Source organism: Gobius niger, assembly GCF_951799975.1.
Source record: "Gobius niger genome assembly, chromosome: 2".
Classification (NCBI taxonomy): Eukaryota; Metazoa; Chordata; class Actinopteri; order Gobiiformes; family Gobiidae; genus Gobius; species Gobius niger.
In genome coordinates this window covers 43,387,456-43,409,607 of record NC_136853.1, presented here as the reverse complement: position 1 = coordinate 43,409,607, position 22,152 = coordinate 43,387,456, and positions in this window count along the sequence as shown.

The window sequence follows — 22,152 nt, the reverse complement described above, 5'->3', positions numbered from 1 at the left end:
TACACTAAATATCCTTGACTACATGACTAGTTAAATATAAATAATAACACATGAAGTGCTCTGATCATTACAACTTGTGCAATACAAATATGTTAAATCTGTTATTCTTTACCAACAGTGGCCACTTTTATTTTATTAGGCTTTTTTTGGTGATTCAATCATAGTTTCTGTCCCGGCTTGGTTTATTTGCAGCTGCGAACTGTGGCATTTTGTGCAGAGATTCACTACACTGTACGTTTGTGGAGGTTAAAACTCAGCGGTTGGATTGACATACAGAATGCCCACTAAATATGAGATTTAGTTGTGTTTTTAAAACAGTCAGAGCCAAAACAGGTATCGGTTCAGTATTGGATATTTGGAATGGATACAAACATGATATCCTATTTTTTCCAGTATCGGTTCTGATATCCGATACCAGTGTCAGATCAGTGCATCCATGACTGTAACATTGTAAAAAGCTTTTAAAGGTACATTTTACATAATTACCTTTATTACACTAACTGCTGGCATATACAGCTGCCAAAATTCCTTTGTGCTGACGAGGCTTCTTCGGTGAGAGTCGAAACCTTCGAGACAAGTGCGTATGACGGCCTAAGAACTATAGGGCTGAAACAATTAATCGATTATCGAAATCGTTGACAACGATTTTAGAAATCGATTAATTGTTTTCTGGTGAACACAGACTCAAATATGAGTAAAAATTACATTAATATTTTTTATTTTTGATGGAAAACTACTACTTGTAAAATTAGGGTCTGTGGTGTTTTGTACAAGAACATACTGAGACATGTTCTTACCTGAGCTTAGACGAGTTGATCCGTAACTGTCTGGTCTTTGTGCGTGACCGTGGAAGAGCTCGGTCGCTTCCAACTTCACGCCCGTTTGGAGCTATAGGAATCTATTGGGAGACTCCAAATGCTAACAACATCTTTGGTCGTTTTGCTTGACTGAGGACACGCACAAATATCAGACAGGTACGCATCAACTCGTCTACGCTCAGGCAAGTCTCAAGTAAAGTCACAAGTATGAAAAAATGGTGGCCTGTTCCTTTAATCAACAACTAATCGATTATTGAAATAGCTGACAACTATTTCAATAATCGATTAATCGTTTCTAGTAAACACAGACTCAAATATGAGTAAAAATACTACGTGTAAAGTTAGGGTGTGGAGTGTTTTGTACATTGAAAATTTCATAAATTTACTGCCTGTGTCTCATCCAATCAGAAAAGCAGAATTGGCACGAAGAGCCTCCAAAAACACTCACTTTATACTTACTCCATCAACGTGTCCTCAAGCAAAAGAAAAAAGAAAAAAAAAGTCACACACCATAGATACAGACGGCATCTCGTCATAGAAGGGGGCGTGGCCTCGCCGAGGGGGAAAATAGAATCTTTTGGGAAACACAATTTTTCACTCTTTTTAGACATTTTCTGGTGGAATATGAACTTATTTATCACATGATTAAAGTCAAGTGTAAATCGGGCCCATATGGATATTTTCTCACAGCAGATTGTTTTGTAGAAGTGAAAAAACGGCGGTTCTAGCTAGCGCTAGCTAACCGTTAGCATTAGCCCGATGCTAACATGTAGCATTATGTTAGCATTCTCCGTTATTTATGTATTCATGGGCTGTGGAACCACTTTGCTCCTCTCCTAGAAAACTATATTCATAATTCAGCATTTGTTAAAGTAGTTTTCGAATAATTAGAGAAAGTTTACATTTTTTCAAAATTGTTTCCCCCTTAACTGTTTTCAAACATGACCATATATGGGCGATTCCAGGGATGCCGTCTGTATCTATTCACAGCCAAGCGATTAATTGTAATTGTTTGTAAACATTCTGGGCTTAGCTGGAGGCGGGAAGCTAGATGTCTCTCTATATCTATTGCTGGGTTGCAGGTGACGTCACAGCGTTCTAAAGGCCTATGCTATTATATAGAGGAAAAAATATTTTGTTTTTGAGGAAATTTTTGGTCTTGTACAGAGAGATCATGGACCCAGTGACTGAAATTAATGATAATTTTTTTAATTCATATATTTTCTTTTTAGCTACGACTTGTGAAAGTGTAATGTTGTTAATAGGAAAAACTGGCTCCTGCCCCCCGCTGGGTCCGATGACATCATCATATTCTAGAACCTGCAACCCAGCAATTGTAGCTGTTGTCATAGTAACAATAAACAAATGTCTGTTGTTGGAAATATCAGATAAACTTAATTTCATCGTCTGAAATGTCGTTCCTCTTGTTCTTGCACCTTAATCTACAACAGGACACAATTTTGTTAAGTTGTAGTTTTACACTTATAATCGCTAGTTTTAGTTTAACCTTATCACTTCCTGCCTCCAGCTGATGTCACTGATGATGTCACTGATGATGTCAGCAGCGAGAGGGTTATCGGTTAATCGATTCCCAAAATGATCATTAGTTGCAGCCCTTTACTAAGAACCTTTACTTAGACAGACAGGCTCCACGCTTTCTGGGAATTGAACTCAGGACCTCCTTGCCGTTTGTTAACCTCTGCAATTGTCCCATAAGTCAAAGTGCGGGACAGACCCTTAACCCTGTGTCGTACAGTAAAAGCCCCCCCCCCCCCCCCGTCTGCAGTGTGGGGGTGACTTACTGCTCGTCAAACGCTGACAGCTGCTCCGGCCTAATAAAGAGTCCCGCGGATTCCCGGTTCCGCACTTTCGAGGCGCCCCAGTGCCCCCCAAAACGCACTAAACATCGGAGAGACACACGGGGGCTGAGGGGCGGGGGGGGGGCTTGTAAAAGTGACACATTTATCTCCACTCTATTTTGACAAGGTATTTGGTTTACAGCGTATTATGGCTTTGGTTTACGGGGGAGAATTCAAACCTCCAAACTGCGGAGAGAGTGAAGAACAAATGGTCTCATCATGAGTCCGGGAGCCAGACCCTCCTCAGGCTTGTTTATTTTGATCACATTTTCTGCCGATGTGCACACGCTGAGTGTTTCTGAAAGCTGAATGTAACAAGCACATTTCTCCATCGTGAGATCTGTAAAGGCTATCTTATCTAATCTTGTCTTATCTTATCTTTCGTCTTTATTCTATCAGAAATACAAAGGTAAGACATCGGTTTGTGTTAAAAACTTTCTTCAGCGCGGGTCAGTGGTTTGGATTTCCTCGTCTTTTTGTCTTTCTGTTGTGATGAAGATGTTGAAGTGACTTTGATATAAAAAGTCTAAAAACTGAGCTCATAAATATCGGGCCAAATTATCGGCAGAAATTGTTTGTATCGGCTAGTCAGGGAGGGTGTCAAAAATGCCGATAATTGCCGATATTATCTTGCATCCCTCCTCTTTTGCCACTTTTTGCGTTGTCATCACATTTTTCATCACATTTTTGTCATGTTTTGTGGCTTTGCTTTGTCACATTTTTGTTGTTTTTTGTCATTCTTTGGCTGCTTTTTCATCAACCTTTTGTTGGTCTTTTGTCACTTTTTTGTCATGTTTTGTTGCTTTTTTTTGTCATTCTTTGGCCGCTTTTTTGTTGGTCTTTCGCTGCTTTCTCATCGCATCTTTCATCGCATTTTTGTTCCTTTTTTCTCTCTATTATTGCATTTTTGTCAATTTATTGTCTCTTTTTAATTTTTCATCACATTTTTGTCATGTTTTGCAGCTTATTTAGGTCAAATTTTTGTCATTCTTTGGCCGCTTTTTCATCAACCTTTTGTTGGTCTTTTGTTGCTTTTTTGTCAATTCCTTGTCTCGTTTTCACTGCATTATTGTCACAATTTGTAGCTTTTTGTTGTCACATTTTTGTCATTCTCTCTTATCCGCTTGGAAAATCCACATTGTTTAATTTTGTGTAATTATACTTTGTAGTGGAACACTTCACGTAACCATATTTAAATAGGGAAAACGTGGAAGAGCTTGGTAGCTTCTATCTTGACCTGTTTTGGAGCCATAGAGGAGAGAGGGAGAGGCTAAATGCTAACACCGTCTGCGCTGTGTTTACGTGACTGAAGGCACGGGGGAAGATCAGACAGGTCCTAAAGAACTCGTCAAAGCTCAGGTAAGAACATATCTCAGTATGTAAAGACGATGGCCTATTCCTTTAAGAAATTGTAACTCCGCACATGAATGGGCTAGAGACTTTTTTTCCCCTACATGCTCTAGAATTTATGCTCTACAGGGCCAGATTAAATCATCTCGTATGTTTGACACCCTTGCTCTAACTTTTACATAACACACTGGTTTACACTTAAATAACTATTGCACATGATAACAGGGCTGCATAAAACACCAACTGTTCTCCATCCACATTCCACTTTCCCTGAATTTGTCCACAATCACACCCCTCCCTTCACTTCAAACACATTATGGATTTGACCTGCAGTGCATTCCTTCTGTGCGGACCGACTCTGACGACAGATGTAAGCTGTGTCTGCGTTTGCGCTTATCCACACATGTTCCACGCTAAAGGAGGACAGCCCGGGCACAATGCATTCCTGCTCCTCTGGGGTCAAAGCTGTTACCCCCCCTCTCTGTCGATTAACCACCTCTGCCCCGCCTCTCTCTCCTCCCCTCCACAAAACTTTCTTCACTTTGAGTCATTCATCCTCACTCCCCTATCACGCCGGCTCAACGTAACACACTCACAGCTAACTTGACACCGATTTGGGAATATTCCTTTGCCTTGTTGGATAAACCCCCCCCTCTCTGTTCTTCACTGGATGTTTCGGGGACACATCGCCTGGATTGGAAAGATAATGACGAGCGAGTTATGATGGTGAGTGAGTGCGAAGTTTCAACACCCTGGAGAGTTAGGGACTGAGCATGTATTTAAACTCATCTCCAATCACTTTGCTGTTTATCAATATATTTGCAGACTGTGTTCATTATGCAGTAGAATCATTCAGTATTCTGAGAGAAAACGCTATATGCTATAAATATGACATACATTGGATTTGTTTCACATAACAAAGTTTTTTTAAATTTATTTTTAAATGTAATACACCGTGTTGCTGCTGACATCATCAGTGACATCAGCTGGAGACAGGAAGTGATCAAGAGAAATGAGATTAAACTAAAACTAGCGATTATAAGTGTAAAACTACAACTAAAAAATGTGGTCATGTTGTGGCTTAAGGTGCAAGAACAAGAGGAATGACATTTTAAGGTTTATCTTTATAAAATAAGGTTTATCTGATATTTCCTACAACAGTTAGACATTTGTTTATCGTTACCATGACAACAGCTACAGTGGAGATGTAGATGGGAATCTCGCTTCCCGCTTCCACCTAAGCCCGGGATGTTTACAAACAATTAAAGGGTCTATTAAATGTGATTTTGTTTTACTGGTAAACAGACCACAGTCTGACACGGCTCATTTCTTTGATTTTGCTTAAAGTTTTTTAAAGTTGGCAGCACGGTATAGCACAGCGGTTAGCGCTCACGCTTCACAGCTAGAAGGTCCCGGGTTAGATTCCCACCTGGACGGGCCTTTCTGTGTGGAGTTTGCATGTTCTCCCCGTGTCTGCGTAGATTTCCTCCGGGTACTCCGGTTTCCCCTACCACTGAAAACATTGATTAGAATAGATTCCCCTCCGGGGCCAGGACTCCCCTGAAAAAGAGATTCTTAATCTCAGTGGGACTATCCTGGTTAAATAAAGGTCAATAAAAAAATAAAAAAATAATAATTACCTAATCTCCATTGATTTTGACTTTATTTTTGTTGTTAATATTTGCTTTTATTTCTTGAGCCTGGGCTGTAACGTAAGAGGAAGTAAATGTGCAACCATACTGTATATATAAGGCCAGGGACACGCCTCTTTCTTATCCTTATACTGTCTAGACCATAGGTGTCAAACTCTGGCCCGCTGGCCAAATTTGGGCTGCAATGTAATTATATTTGGCCCGCGAGGCTATACCAAATGACTACTCGAGCTGGCCCACCGGTATTATACTTTTTTTTTTCAGATTTTGCATATCTGGACTATTAAGTTATATATTGTATAGTAATAAGTGTTGCTTGTTCCATATTTTGGGTCCATATTAAAAGGTTCATTTGTTCAATGGTGGCCCGCGACTTTTACATTTTGGCCCACTGTGTATTTGAGTTCGACACCCCTGGTCTAGACATTTTTAATGTTGTGCTGGTGATTTTTAAAGAGGGGGTATTATGCTTTTTTCAGTCACATAGCACCAGTCTATATCACACTACAATGATGACCAAACCTTCTGTTGGTCTGTAAATGCAGTAAATTAGAATAACTGCCTTGTATAAAATGTCTCTCTCAAAATGGCTGTAGTGAATGTCTTGAAATAGGCCTCTGTCTCTTTAAGAACCTCTGAGCCTTTCCGACACGCCCCCTCCACACGCTGTCTGTGGCATCAGTGGGGAGGGGGTTCTGCTGAGGAGCAGTGGTCGGTTACTCGGCTGGTGACGAAAGCTCGGAGGCGTCTCCAGGAGGTGGGGGCGTTCCTAGGAGGACTCAGGCAAACCTATCCCTAAAATGGCCGCCATCAGAGTTTTTACAGATTACTCAAAAATACGTGAATGTGCCAAGGCAACACTTCAGGCATGTTTTTGATGAGGGAATGACATAATAACATGATGGAAAGCTTGAAAAAGTCAATTTTGCATAATACCCCCCCCCCTTTAAAGTTAGTCGTGTTAAAGGGGGATTGATGATCAGAAAACCCACATGCAAGTGTGCTAGCACTGCTGAAAACTATAGAACCTCAGTGACCTCAAACATTAATATGCCCACACAATTTCAAAGTTCATTCATTTAGAAGAATATTTCCACTTCACTGGTGTAAACAATGATGATGATATTTTTCCATCAAATAAGAAATAACTAGAAAAAAACATGATCCCAATGAACCCCATGAACCAAATGACAAAGATTAAAAAAAAGAGTTATACAGAAATCTAATAAAAACCCATAACTTCTCAAAACAAGACGAATATACTGAACCATTTTACCTCAAGTGCCCATTTCCTTTTCGCAGTATATTACCTAAACTGCTCGTCGAATACCCTATTACCCTCGCTACAGTCTAAATCCCTGGACTTTGGCCAAAAGGTCGCTCAATTTCTCCCACTCCTTCCCCTCCACGCCTCACCGCTTGTCTAATAGTCCCTGCTCATTGCTTTTAGTGTCTATTGCGATCACTTTACGAGCTGTACTTGTGTTCCTCACTTACACTCAAGGTCTACGCTGATGCCGCGCGTGCATTAGAATCACTCGCACAGACACACTCGCGTTTCTTTTTCTTTTTTGCTGAGATAATGCCGAAACTTTGCATTTGAAATCCCAATAAATGCATAAAACATGAGACATCTACATGCATTATGTCTACGGCAGCGTATTCATGAATAATAACAGCACCTCGGGCTGGATGCTTTGTGTGCGAGGCTATAATAGGACATAGTAAGGAGTTGGAACTGGTGAGGTAAATGAATGTTTTGTTTGTTGCTAGACCATGGCTCAAACATGACGGCCTTGATGGGCTGCGAAGCTTCATCGGGACGGCGCTAGGTGAGCATGTGTTATACTGTGTGGGAATTAGCTCTGAATTAATTCATTGGAGACAAAAAACAGGCTGATGTATGAGTCTAGTGTGAGTCTATGGAAGGTTCAAGGTTTCTATTGTTTTGTCATATTGTTCTCTGCAAACAACAACATGTCTTAATCTGGGATATTCTGTGCAAAACAACCCTGTAGTCCAAAAAAAGCTGAAAAGCAGACACTTCACCCACCTTGCCTCCAGTGTCTGTGTTCATTTGTGTATGAATGGGTGAGTGGTTCCTTTCCTGTAAAGCGCTTTGAGCCTGATGAAGGTAGAAAAGCGCTATAAAAGTGAAGAGCGTTTACCAAGAACATATCTCAGTATGGAAGAACGGTGGCCTGTTCCTTTAAAGAGGGGGTATTATGCTTTTTTCGGTAACACTTTACATTACGGGCCGGTAAGTCCGTGGTACTTATAGTGGTAATTACTAGTATTGACAGTGGTACTTACAGTGGTAATTACAGGATAATTACTAGGTTAATTACTAGGTTATTTTTGTGGTACTAAAAGTCATAATTACTAGTCAATAGGGTTAGGGGTTAGGGGCAAGGGAGACACAGAGTTACCACTGTATCTCTCATTACTAAGAGATACAGTGGTAACCCCTAGTAATGAAGGTTATACTTCTATGTACTTTGGTACTTTAAATGGTAGTTTCTAGTAGTTTCAGTGATACATCTATGGTACTTATTGGTAATTCAAGAATACTACAGCAGCAATTCATAAGTAGTAAATGTGGTACTTCTGCATACAGATGTCATTTCTAGGATTGTGTATATACTATACTATAAAACAACATAAAACAGCATTAGGGAAAACAAGAAGTACAACCTTCATTACTAAGAGTTACCACTGTATCTAGAAGTCCAACCAGAAGTACCTAGAATTACCACTGTAATTACCACCATAAGTACCATTGTAAGTACCACTGTAAGTACCACCATAAGTACCACTGTAAGAACTACAATAAGTACCTAGAATTACCAGTGTAAATGCCACTATAAGTACCACTGTAATTACCGCTGTACGTACCAAGGACTTACTGGCCCGTAATGTAAAGTGTTACCCTTTTTTCAGTCACATAGCACCAGTCTATATCACACTACAGTGATGACCAAACCTTCTGTTGGTCTGTAAATGCAGTAAATTAGAATAACTGCCTTGTATAAAATTGCTCTCTCAAAATGGCTGTAGTGAATGTCTTGAAATAGGTCTCTGTCTCTTTAAGAACCTCTGAGCCTTTAGACACGCCCCCTCCACACGCTGTCTGTGGCATCAGTGGGGAGGGGGTTCTGCTGAGGAGCAGTGGTTGGTTACTCGGCTGGTGACGAAAGCTCGGAGGCGTCTCCAGGAGGTGGGGGCGTTCCTAGGAGGACTCAGGCAAACCTATCCCTAAAATGGCCGCCATCAGAGTTTTTACAGATTACTCAAAAATACGTGAATGTGCCAAGGCAACACACATCCTTCAAAAGGTTTCTCCTGTGGAAGACCAGGCTGCGGTGAATGACAGATCCAGTGCACCGCGCATCGTCAGGGGCAAAGACAAATCCAATCTTGGTCCTAATCCGGCCCTCAAAAGCTTTGTTTCCAAAAAAGTACAAGCATAATGTTGTCCAGGAACAGCCGCAAATCAAATCCTGCTCTGTGAGTGTTGTAGCTGCCGTCTAAAGCGAAACCAAAACTTAAAGAGCACATGGCCTACGAGACAGTGCGCTGCATTTTTTTACCCTTTAGAACAGTACGATTGTGTTTTCTGTTCTGTTTTGTAATGTGAGCCTAGAGCAGGGGTGTCCAAACTGCGGCCCCTGGCCCACTTTAAATTGGCAATTGGCAAATTCTAAAACAATATACTGTATATATATTTTTTTGCTTTAATTGAATATATATAAAATAAATGAAAATCCACTATTAGAAAGCTGTGATGAAGGCTGTTTTTTTTACTTTAAGCATATTCAATTAAAAGGCATAGTTAACATTTTATTGAATTTGCTAATTTTAATACAATTTTACCCCTCCTGGAACCATCACCTTAACGTGGTGGAGGGATTTGAGCACCCGAATGATCCTGGAGCTCTGTTGTCGGGGGCTTCGTGCCCCTGGTAGGGTCTCCCATGGCAAACTGGTCCTAGGTGACGGGTCAGACAAAGAGCGGTTCAGAAGCCCCTTATGAGAGACCAACAGGCCCGGTTAAAATCGTGAGGCCGTCCTTCCGTGGACCCACCACCAGCAGGAGGAGCCATAAGGGGCTGGTGCAATGTGATCTGGGCAGCTCCAACAGCTGCCCCCACGACCCGGCAACGGACAAGTGGAAGAAAATGGATGGATGGATGAATACAATTTTAATTCAAAATACTAATGAACATTAGGACAATGTAAATGTACGCAAATTAGCCAAAAGGCTAGTTTTCATCGGTAGTCCCCCTGCCAGATCTCATAAGGCAACCTAAAAAGAGTAATTAAAAAATCACATACTACAGTAAAATACAATATAAAATGGAACAGTGTAGCAGACATAACAATAAGATAACCACATAACTTATATACACACACTCAAATAGTAGTTTAGTGTTTTGATTTGCGTCTCAACTAGCCACTTTATGGCACTCAATTTAAAAGACTGATAAGATGGAGCCTCTCTTATTGATGGAGGTACTGTGTTCCAGTGATGGGTGGCAGTGAAGGAGAAAACAGTCTGACTGAATGCAGATTTCCTCAAGGGGATTGTGCAGTCTCCTCTGGTGCTTCGGTTAATAGAGGTAAAGTTGTATATATCTGACGTCTACTAAGTGCGGCCCGGTTGTTTGTATATTTTTCTGTATGTGGCCCTCAGTGAAAAAAATCAGAAACCTCTAGTTTTATTCTGAGATTATAAATACTGCCTGATTTAGGCTATCTGGAGTTTGGCTGCTCTTCCTGACAGACTTATCAGAGGCACTGGTCGAAGAATGGGTGATTTGTAGTGAGCAAATTCCTCTACTGAGACAATAATGCACGTAAAATGCCATAGATTCCATAATATTATACTGATGTACCAATATCCAGTATCATTTTGAGTAACAGATCAATTATAGTCACCAAAAGAAAAGAAAAAGTTTGTGGAATCGTTGCTATTGTGAGATATGATATATCAAGTTAAATAGTCTATAAGATTTTTAGCCTTGTAACCAAACCCAGAGTCCTTCAATGCAAACAGTCAGCGTGGCTTCAGGGCGGCATTTCCCATTCATTAAAGTGCGGCGCTTGTGTCTGGTCTACAGTAACAGCACATGCAGAGGCAGATCTCAGCTGCACTGGTATGTGGAGAGACTTACCTCAGAGTTCAATCTGTCAGCCAACACTTCCCTCTCTGCAGGCGCTAAACTCTGCAGCAATTTGCCACCTGAAACAGTGCACGGGATTGGCTACAGGCTGTAGACGGCGCTGAGAGTCGGAGCTGTTTGGTGCGGTGCTTTTGCTTCTGTCGTTGCCAAATTGCACATTGTTTTATCTGTGTGTGACCTCTTGACCCCTGCTTTAACCGAGAGCGTGACAGCCTATGGGCCAGAGTAACGCCTCATTTGAAAGCTATAATCTAAGACTATTTCGTTGTAATTTTGGTGCTTTTTTTGTGTGTGCCGCTGTTGCCGTTTAGTTGCTTTTTCATCACTTTGCTTCGCTTTTTTTCTTACATTTGTGTCGCTTTTTCATCAGTTTTTATTCTACATTTTTGTTGCTCCTTTGATGCCATTTTTGCTGCATTTTCCTCCTAATTTATGTCTCGGTTTTGTCACTCTCTTGATGCTTTTTTCAATCAATAAGCTTTGGGTAAATTTGACAGATTTGGGTAAAGTCGAATTGGAGAAATCATGCTCAGTTAAGGCGCGGGTTAAAGCAGAACTAAATAACTTGTTTGCGTTAATAAGTCCTTTCCGTAGTCCCTCTGGGGGTAATACCGTAAATTCTCTAATACTGGCCTGTATTCCATTAGCGGCCGGGTCTCTAACAGAGGCCGGGTCTCTAACAGAGGCCGGGTTCGTGGCTGGCGGAGGCAAATTAAAGCCGGTCTCTAAAACAGGCCGGGGCTTTTATTAGAAATTATAGCGGTAGAAATATTCCCCATGTTAGGAATTTGTCTCATACTCGTGTAAATGAAAACTCACGTGCAGGAAGTAACAAACGGGAACCCGGGCCGAGGGGGACGCTGCGGAGGAGCTGATCCGAGCGTAACTTTGACGCAGATTTAGCCACTTTTCAAACCTCCTGTGACGATATTTGGAAACAGGGAAAGCAACAAATGTTGTGTGACCCTCCAGGGTTTTAATAAAGTCACCATCGCGTCTTCAAAGCACGTCCAGCTGCTCCGTGTGCAGGTCAGTCCCACGCCTCAAAATAACTCCTCCCATCAGCGCCAGCGTCTCGTCTTCTCTCGGGTCAGTCTCATGATCGATCACAAACACAAACGCTCCGTCTAAACTCGCCTTTTACACAAGAAAACAACAAATAATCCGGTCCGCGGTAAAAACGAAACAGAAACCTGCAGTGACATTGATGTCAAAGCTCCGCTAACAGCAACGAAACACTTCCTGTTGTCCTGACAAAATAAAAGGCGTCAATGTTCCAGCCGCTGGGAGAGGGTTTGAAATGTTAATTAATAAATGAACCTAATATTTTAGGTGCAAATGGACACAAATCTCGTTTTTCTTCGTTTTCCTGGTCGTCCGTTTTGCTCAAATAGAAATAAAGGCCTGTCTCTAATTGTGGCCTGGTTCCAATAAAGGCCTGGTCCCAGATGCCCTTGAGTAAATAAAGGCCCCGGCCTATATTAGAGCATTTACGGTACAAGTGTTAGTGGGATGATATGAGGGTCTTTCATCTCCCCCTGGTGTCTCTGGCCAGAAAACAACAATTGCAACTTCGCTGCCTACAGGTCCGAGGCGCAATACACACTAATGGAATCACAAAGAAGAAGTTAACAGGCTAACGGGCAAAGCTAGCGATGGGCTAGCGCCACTTAAACAGTATTTACAGCCAAGTTTGAGTTAAAAAAAACATCTACATTGTGTAATTGGATGTACAATATCCCTCTCTCCCTTTGTCTTTTCTGTCAGTGTAGTATTTACTCTCACGGACAATTAATGAGTAAAAAACCGCAACATGCTACGACACCTGCAGTGGCGCTTATGGCCTCTATAGGGGCAAGAGTTACTTAGCACTGCTTTAAGACAAATAAACAAACAGAAAATGGCATTGACTTGCACGCTATTAATCAAATAAGGCTTATTCAATTAGCGGGCGAGCTACAAAATATCAATCTTGCTCCGCCACCAAGACATGGCTGACAAGTCATTTAGCTTACAGAAAGGCAGATTCCACAGAGGAGAATCAATCCTATTTTTCAAAGCGAGGGAGATGTGTTTTCCTTGGCCTAATGAATCAACATCGGCCAGTAACTAAGTGCCTGACTTACTCCCTGTTTTTAGTGAGGCAGTCTTGGTCCAATCCAACGCCATTAACGCCATTGGATTTCCCCCGCTGATCATTGCGGTTCTGTGGAGACGCCGGCGACAGGCTATTTCTTTGTTAAAGGGGGGGTATTATGCAAAATCGACTTTTTCAAGCTTTCCATCATGTTATTATGTCATTCCCTCATTAAAAAACATGCCTGAAGTGTTGCCTTGGCACATTCACGCATTTTTGAGTAATCTGTAAAAACTCTGATGGCGGCCATTTTAGGGATAGGTTTGCCTGAGTCCTCCCAGGAACGCCCCCACCTCCTGGAGACGCCTCCGAGCTTTCGTCACCAGCCGAGTAACCAACCACTGCTCCTCAGCAGAACCCCCTCCCCACTGATGCCACAGACAGCGTGTGGAGGGGGCGTGTCGGAAAGGCTCAGAGGTTCTTAAAGAGACAGAGGCCTATTTCAAGACATTCACTGCAGCCATTTTGAGAGAGACATTTCATACAAGGCAGTTATTCTAATTTACTGCATTTACAGACCAACAGAAGGTTTGGTCATCATTGCAGTGTGATATAGACTGGTGCTATGTGATTGAAAAAAGCATAATACCCCTCTTTAATTCGCTTCTGTTTTTTAAAGACATGAGCTCGTGGCTGCGTTCCTTCAAAAAAGTAGACTTTCTTTTTGCAACGCTCCTGTATTTCGGAGCGAATTGTTTCTCTGAATGGTCTATTCTCCCACCATGAAAGTCATTCTCCGTGGTTCAGCACCAGAGTGGCAACTAGCCAGGCTACATTACGGTACAATGGTAGAAAGAAAAAGAGTTGCATTACACGGCCTCTTTGAGTATCCTATTTCATTTCATTTTATTTCTGCTGGATATAAAGCACATATTGGCAAAAGGCGGTTGGATATATGGGCGTAGATGGCGAGGCTAAAAGACCTGTCTGTATTTGATGTGCGGCGGCTGAGTGGAGGCAGATTTCCATTTCTCTTTGATGTTACACTTGTGCGTCTGCAGAAGCACAGGCCCGGACGCTCACACGCGCTCCAGCAGCCGGCGTGAGTGACGGAGAGCTAACGCAAAACATTAGAGGAACACAGCAGCATGGACCATAGGACTGGATACGCTGCTATTCTCATGGGACGCCATACGCTTGAAACGAAAGAGCTACATTTAGTCCCACTTCAAACTGTTCTGGGTCCTTCAGACTCCTGACGTCAATCCATGTAATGGTTTTGTAAAAAGATGGAAGTTCTAACAATGCTTTACAAGAGTGCAGCAGAATCTCTTTATCGGAGGCATACGACCTTTTCCCCAAGCAAACAAACAAGCACACGAACAAAACCTACAGCCGGCTGAAAATATGGTTTGACCCCCCAAAAAATGGCTACAAAAGGTTTTTCAATAGTTTTCTGTAGTATCAGGTGTCCTTATTAACATACTAAAATTCTACCAAACTCTGACCACTGGAAAGGTCTAATTTTCAAGATGGCGTCCAAGAGGGTGGCGAGATCCTCCTTTATTATTCATCAAGTCATTTTGGTGTCTAACTCCATGTTTTGGGTGTCTAGGAATCCAATGTGCTTGTTCCAATTGTAGTCACATGATCACATAACTGTGAAATAGAAATCGTGGACAAAGACTCTATATATTAACATTAGCGGCAGGGATGGGCTCGTTTTAAAGCCCCAACCCTCTTCTTCCCAAGTCTCTACGACATTTACCCGCGGAGATATTCACTAAAGTCTGCGAGGTGAGCGACCACGTGGACCTGGAAGGGTTTTAGCCTCTCCTCTCCTCTCCTCTTGGACACCATCTTGAAAATTAGACCTTTCCAGTGGTCAGATTTTGGTAGACTTTTAGTATGTTAATAAGCACACCCGATACTAAAGAAAACCATTGAAAACCCTTTTGTAGCAATTTTTTTGGGGGTTAGGTGTTTTTTTTTCATATATGCAGCCGCCTACTAGGGTACAGAGCGTCTTGCTATGAGGATGCTTGAGTAGCTGTAGGACGTGGGCACACATTGGACAGAGACTCCCCTCAATACAGCTGATGAAGTTGAATCCCCCCCTACTGCTGGTGCATATCAACACCATATCAACAATATTTCACACACAGCCTTTTTCCATCTCCCAAACATCTCCAGACACCACCCCTTCCTCACGCAGCACTCCACTGAAGTCCTCATCAATGCCCTTGTTACTTCTCGTCTGGACTATTGCAACTCCCTCCTAACCAGTTTGCCACAGAAACACATCCACCGTTTACAACATATCCAGAACTCTGCTGCTAGAATCATCACCCGCACCCGTTCCCCCGATCACATAACACCTGTTCTGCAGCAACTTCACTGGTCAACGGTCGAGCGGCAAATAGAGCACAAAGTCCTCCTGCAAACCTTCAAAACTCTCCAGAACCTGGCTCCCACATACTTCGCCGATGTGATTCTCCCTTACACCCCAGCACGCTCAATCCGTTCCTCATCTGCCGCCCTGTTGGCCACTCCATCCTTCAAACTGACCACCGTGGGTGCTCGGGCCTCACTCTCACTACACATCCACTCGCTGGATCTTTTTAAGTCCCACATTAAAACGCACCTGTTCAGAGCTGCCTACTCCTGCTAAAAACTTTAGAAAAATTACCTTTTATCTGCTATCATTTTTATCCTCTTTTAACTTATTATCCTCTTTTAACTGTAAGGTGACCTTGAGTGTTAAGAAAGGCGGCAACAAACAAAATGTATTATTTTTGTTATTATTATTATTATTATACGGAGTCTGTATCTCTCCGGGTTTCTCCCGTGGACCAAAGACATGCATTGTTGAGTGAGCTGTTTGAAACATCGTCTAAACCGTCTAAACATCTACGGCAGATGCAGTTGCTGTTCATCCCCACTTCCACAGGTTCGGCTCCTCCATCCCACCCTCAGCTTTACATCACACCGTTGTGTCCACGATGCACGGTTGTATCAGTGTGCGAGATGCCGGTACACAATCTTCCGCCTGGCGCAACAACAGCGTTAGCACAGAATTGAGTGACATCTTGCGTGGCTGTAAGAAGGGGGGTGTGACTGCAGCATGCACTTGTTGCTTCTTGCCCTCTTCTCTCCTCATCTTTGCATTAACATCGTGCGCAGTTCTTTTATGAACTTTCATCATGCATTTAGGCTGCATCATTTTCAAGCTCTTACCTTCAGATTCCACATCTTCCACCTGTTTGCTCAGCTCCACTTCGCTCCTGGCCTCCTCCTCAGTCCGCCCCAGACTCGAAGTGAGCACGCGCAAAGCAGTTGATCTGATCTGTTGATCTGCAAGTTGATCTGTATTTTTATCGTGGAGAGGCGGGCCGGCAGCGTAGGCCCCTTGGAGCGGAGAGGACGATGTGGAATGTTTCTTAAAGGCTATGATCACGTATTTGCTGTGGAGGTCGGGGTGCAGTGGAACGGAGCGAACATGGAGGATGTGGAATCTGACATAAAGGACAAACGACAAATATTCCTCTTAATTCAACATTGGCCGTGTCCGGAGAGAAAGAGAACATACGATGGCTCTGGTGTTGAAGAGAGCCGTGTGGGGCTCTACAGGCCGCAGAAACACCAGCACATGCGCCCCCCCCCCCCACACCCCTGCTCAGTAAAAACAATGGTCTGTAGGAAGAAAAGGCTCGGGGAGGGACTGATGTTGTACATAACTGTGCCGTTACAGCCCATACAGCCCCCATTCAACACTCGTACTGCATTAAGTCTGGAGCTGACGATTACACGAGTGCTCCTCGTCAGTGCAGAAGTCCAGTCTAAAGCCTGAATTTAGAAACACAAGATCGTGCCCCATATCTCTGTCAGTCTGCCCTGGGGCACCGGTGGCTATTCAAGTACCCTGCTACCACTAACTGTAACTGAATAAAAAATAATAAAACTATGTCTACTAATTCTGCAATATGCTCCAATATTAAAATAATTTGACTTGAGTGGCATGTCAAAGTCACAGCTCTACGAGCCACCTTTACGAATAACCCTGAAGACGCTCTTCAAAAGAGACCTTTTATCGTTAAATGAATTTACATGCCCCAGTTTCCTCTCTCATTCACGTGTTTCTATGACATACTTCATTGTTGTATTGCTTTCCTTTATGTACCCGCGTATACTCAAGTCATGCATTCAAAAGAGAGAAGAGGTCATGAGCTTTCATTGAATTTTTTCTTTCAATGGCAGCAATGTAGAACTTGGCGCAAACCTTGAAGCTTATGTTGATTTTGAAAATACAAAGCAGACAAGGATTTAAAGGACTTGACTCAAAGACTCATTGAAGAGAAAATGAACCGGCCTGAACTGTGTTCCTTACATTGCATAGCACGTACGCTGTTGTGATTAGAAAATCTAAGTTTCATTCAGACAAACTGTGAAGGAAACCTTGGTACTGTAAATGCCTTGTTATTGTTCTCCTTGCAGGAGGATTCATCTATTGTACATGTTTTTTGTGGTAGAGGAAACCGGAGTACCCGGAGGAAACCTACGCTGACACGGGGAGAACATACAAACCCCAACAAAGAAAGGCCCCGTGCAGGTGGAAATCCTGTTCCTGCTGTGAAGCACAAGCGCTAACCACTGCAGTGCACAGTAGTGTGGTTCAGTCTGACAGTGAGGAGGATGAAGGACCTGTGCGAGTGCTCCTCACACTGAGGGAGACTCAAAGCCCTTTTCCACTGAGCTGGTGCCGGTGCTGGTTCTGGGCCAGTTCCAGTTTTAGAGCCGGTTCTTTCGTTTTCCACTGGGAACCAGTTAAAAGCTGGTCCAAGAAACAAGCACCAGTGATGTCAGCGGCTGGGGGCGTGGCTCTCTCCTCCAATAAACAATCAATATTAGTTAGTTTGTGCTTGTAACTTCCTGGAGAAGCCAAAACAGTCTCTGTGGAGGAAACTGTTGTTTTGCTTTATGCGCTTTAGCTAAAACAAGAGGGAACAGTTAGAAAGAAGAAATCAAAATGTTACCGGCTGCTGTGACTGAAACATAAACTTATTTTTCTGTATTTTATAACCAGAAGTGGCTGTAGTAAGATGTTACTATCCATGTTTTATGTTGACTTCCCGAAGCGTTGCTATGACAATAGGCACAGCTCTCATTTTGGTGGAAAACCAAGTCAGTCTGGAACCAACCCGGCACCAGAACCAGCTCAGAACCAGCTCTTTTTTTTTTTTTTTTTTAATATCTTAATTTAAATTGGGACAGTGCACATTAATCAACATGTGTTTCTTCAACATGTAAATGTGCCGGAGTTAGCCATGTAGGCTAATTTTCATCCGTATAGTCCCATGGCAGGTTGATGTCATGACAGGACAAACACAGGCACAAACATACAGCAAAAACACCATCACAGAGACATAAAAAGACAGTGAATGATGAATGATAACGTTAAATATGTAAAAAATAGGTAAATAAAAATAAAAAACACCACAATCTTCCACACAGCAAGACATGTATCAGTGGTTGGTGACTTTAGACCATGTTGTGTTCACATGTCTGACTGTCCAAGAGCCACTTCTTCACAGAGTTTCTAAAAGTGTGGAGTGAGGTCAGGTTTCTCAGTTCTGTTGGGATCAGGTTCCAGGAGTGAGCTGCCCGTACTGAGAAGGCAGATTGTCCGAAAGAAGTCTTTCTGAATGGGATTTTACAGTCTCCTCTGCTGGATGAGCGTGTGTTTGTGTTTACATTTAGCTGTATAAACTCCTGTAATGGGGGCGGGGCAAGTCCATTTAGGGTTTTATAGATCATAATTACATCTGAATACATTAACAAATTTTCCCACTTTAAAAAATTATGTTTGGTAAAGACTTTACAGTAATGATAAGAATTATTCTTTTTGTCTAATGTTTTTACTGTCTGCTTATAAAGTCTTTCTACAGGCAACAGTGTGGTCTTGTTGGCCTGAGACCAGCTCGTCAAACAGTAATTAATATGCGAGAGAATTGTGGCATTTAGGTACCATTTTGAAGCATCAGTCGTTAAGTTATTTCTAATATGTTTAAAATTCACTAAATTGAATTTAATTTTGTTCCTCAATTTCTTTACATGTTTTTTAAATGATAATTGGGAATCCATGGTGACGCCTAAATACTTGTATTCTTGCACCACTTGTAGTGCTTGCCCATCTACCAGAACTATTGGGTCGCTCTCTTTGGTTGCCGACTTAGAGAAAAACATGCACATAGTTTTGCTAGCATTTAAGTGTAATTTTGAATTTTTTAACCAATCGCAGACTGGCACCATAGCAGATGCCAGTTTCTCTGCTGCCAGTTTTTTCGTTTTTGCTTGAACATAAATGATGGTGTCATCAGCATATAACTGACATGATGCTTCAGAACACACATCAGGTAGATCATTGATAAATAAACTAAATAGCAAAGGGCCAAGGGTTGAGCCCTGGGGCACACCTACATGATTATACATTACCTCTGATGTTTTATTGTTAACCCTGACACACTGTTTCCTGTCTTTTAAGTATGATTCCACCCATTGGAGGACCTTTGGTGAAAAGTTAAATTTTGATAATTTGGCAATTAATATGTCTGAATTTACAGTATCAGTATCAGTGGTGTTGTCCATGAGGGATGTGAGCTTTGCTGATCCCGTCCTGTCCTCACCCCCTCCACTGAGTCCAGGGGCCCAGAACAGGACAGGGCCCTCCTGACCAGCTTGCTCACTTAAACACTTTTGTAATCTATGTATTACGCATATCTAGGAAATACAAAAAAACAGACGAAGAAAAGATAGTCAAGAACTTTCAAAAGAGTACATTTTGGATATGTCAGCACGAGCCTGTTCTGTTTACTCCGTCAGGTGTCACGTGGCTCAACATGATAGAGCTATTGTACATGTTGTGATAATCTGCCGTCAGTGTCATTGGTCTCCTTTTGCTTGGGTTCAGTCCAGATTTGCTCCTTCTTCTCAAGTGAAGCTTAAAAATGTCCAATAATATTAAATAAAATGTTAGTTGCCTCGTATATATGGCCTTAACAAACTGTTTTATAGCATCACACCATTATTCTGCTTTGGATAAACTGTGCACTTTAGATTTGCTCTCTTTGTTGTGTATGTTTAATGTGTCCCATCATCCCTCATTTCTTATGGCCCATTCATTGAACCAGCCTGTTTTCTTCACCCTAATAAACCTCCGCAGTGCTCAGTCAGGCCAAAGTCCACATTGGATTCAGATCTTTTTGTTGGACAGTTGTGCAGTCCAGATGTTTTGCTCTGACCTTAAGAAACTCAGATTTACATTCTGCGGAATCACCGAAAAGCTGCCAAAACGTACATATTTAGCTTTCATGTGCAGACAAATGGTTTCTTTTCATCATATTTATGGGGCTGACCAGATTCGAGGTCAGCAGTAGCTTTAAGGAGCCTGTAATGTTGCTAGTGTGTTTATTTTTATTACAATTTTCTCATCTAGTGTGTCCGACCACAAATTCAAATGATAGAAAATGTATTGAAATGTTTTGTGTAAAGCCAAGTGGTGACAGGATAATCGAATGTCTTTTGGACAACTCTTTGAAACGTGAAACTGCTCATTTGACCAGTTTCTAAACTGATGGAAGGGTTGAGCGACGGCTTGTGATCCATCTGGCTTTGGTGATTTATGTCAGATGTCCTTTCGATAACAGCACTCTTTTTTTATTCAGGTCTTCAGAACTTAAGGGGAGACACTGCAGGCAAAACTCATTTTTTTCAGTTTTCAGGTTTTGGGACAAATTGGTCTCTGAACATATAAGCTTTCACCCGGAAACAGAAAATATGCCTAATCTTCACAATAACATGTTTAAATATTGCGCTGATTCAATGTTCCCCCATAGACTTATATGGGAGAAAACTATTTCAAGGGCCTTTTTTCTCAAAACACATTTTTCTGTCATTGTGGCGACACTATGTCCACGTCAGTCGGACCTAAAGACTTCAAATTTTCCAGCCTTGGACGGAACAATATTTGGAAGATTTTTTCAGAGGGATTTTTTATTATTTAATCCCTTAAACCCCAATTATTGAGCTTTGAATGTCAAAAAATAAGGCTAAAATTAAATGTTTACACATTTTTCCACTAAAAAACAGCTTATTTTAAAACTAAACAAGAAATCCTAAATCCCCTCTGAGAAAAAGTCTTGGTAACTCATTCATCAATAAAATGAAACCATAAATTTGAATGTAGCTCTATCCATTATTCAGATTTCGTCGCCGAAAAGATGGGAAATTTGGGGCATTTTTAGGCATGAAACACCTTGTTCTTATATGAAAAGATAAAATGACAGAAAACTTGCAATGTATTTTTTCTCACATTTATGCCAGTGATCGACAGCAAAAGTTTCAAATTGATATCTGTAAATATACATTTTTTTCCCTATTCACCTGCAGGGTCTCGCCTTAAAGGAACAGGTTACCGTTTTTCCATACTGAGATATGTTCTTACCTTAGACGAGTTGATGCGTACCTGTCTGGTCTTGACGCGTGTGCTCAGTCACGCAAACAGAGCACAGACGGTGTTCGCAAAAGCCTCTCCTCCTCTCCTATGGGGCCAAACGGGGGTGAAGTTCGAAGCGACCAAGCTCTTTCACGTTTTCTCTGTTTAAACACGGTTCCATGAACAGTTACACGACTCAAGGGGAACGACAGTGGTCCCCTCGCTATAACGCGGTTCACCTTTCGCGGCCTCGCTGTTTCGCGGATTCATTTTTAGTATAATTTTGCATTAAGTACATACAGCGATTACAGCTTATGAACGCCATACGCGCATTGTGTTCTGCGTCCTGATTGACCAGTCGCAGAGTGAGCCTCCTGTCTATGGTGTCAGCGCACACTGCACGCCGCAGAGTCACACCAATACAGCGGGTGTTGGTGAGCGGGTCCGACTCAAAAATAAACAACATTAGCATGTGTTGGGGCTAAACACTCGCCTTCTGAAGCCTGAAACTGCTACGATCAAACTTTGGTCATAGCCAGTGTTTATTTCGTTGGCTAAAATATTTAGTCTTAATTTTAGTCAAAGTTTTGTTTTTGACGACTAAAACTGGACTAAAACTAAATTAAAAGTTGTTCATGAGACTAAAACTACGACTAAAATGTCCAGATATTTTAGTCGACTAAAATAAGACTGAATAGAATAAAAAGGAGAGACTAAAAGTA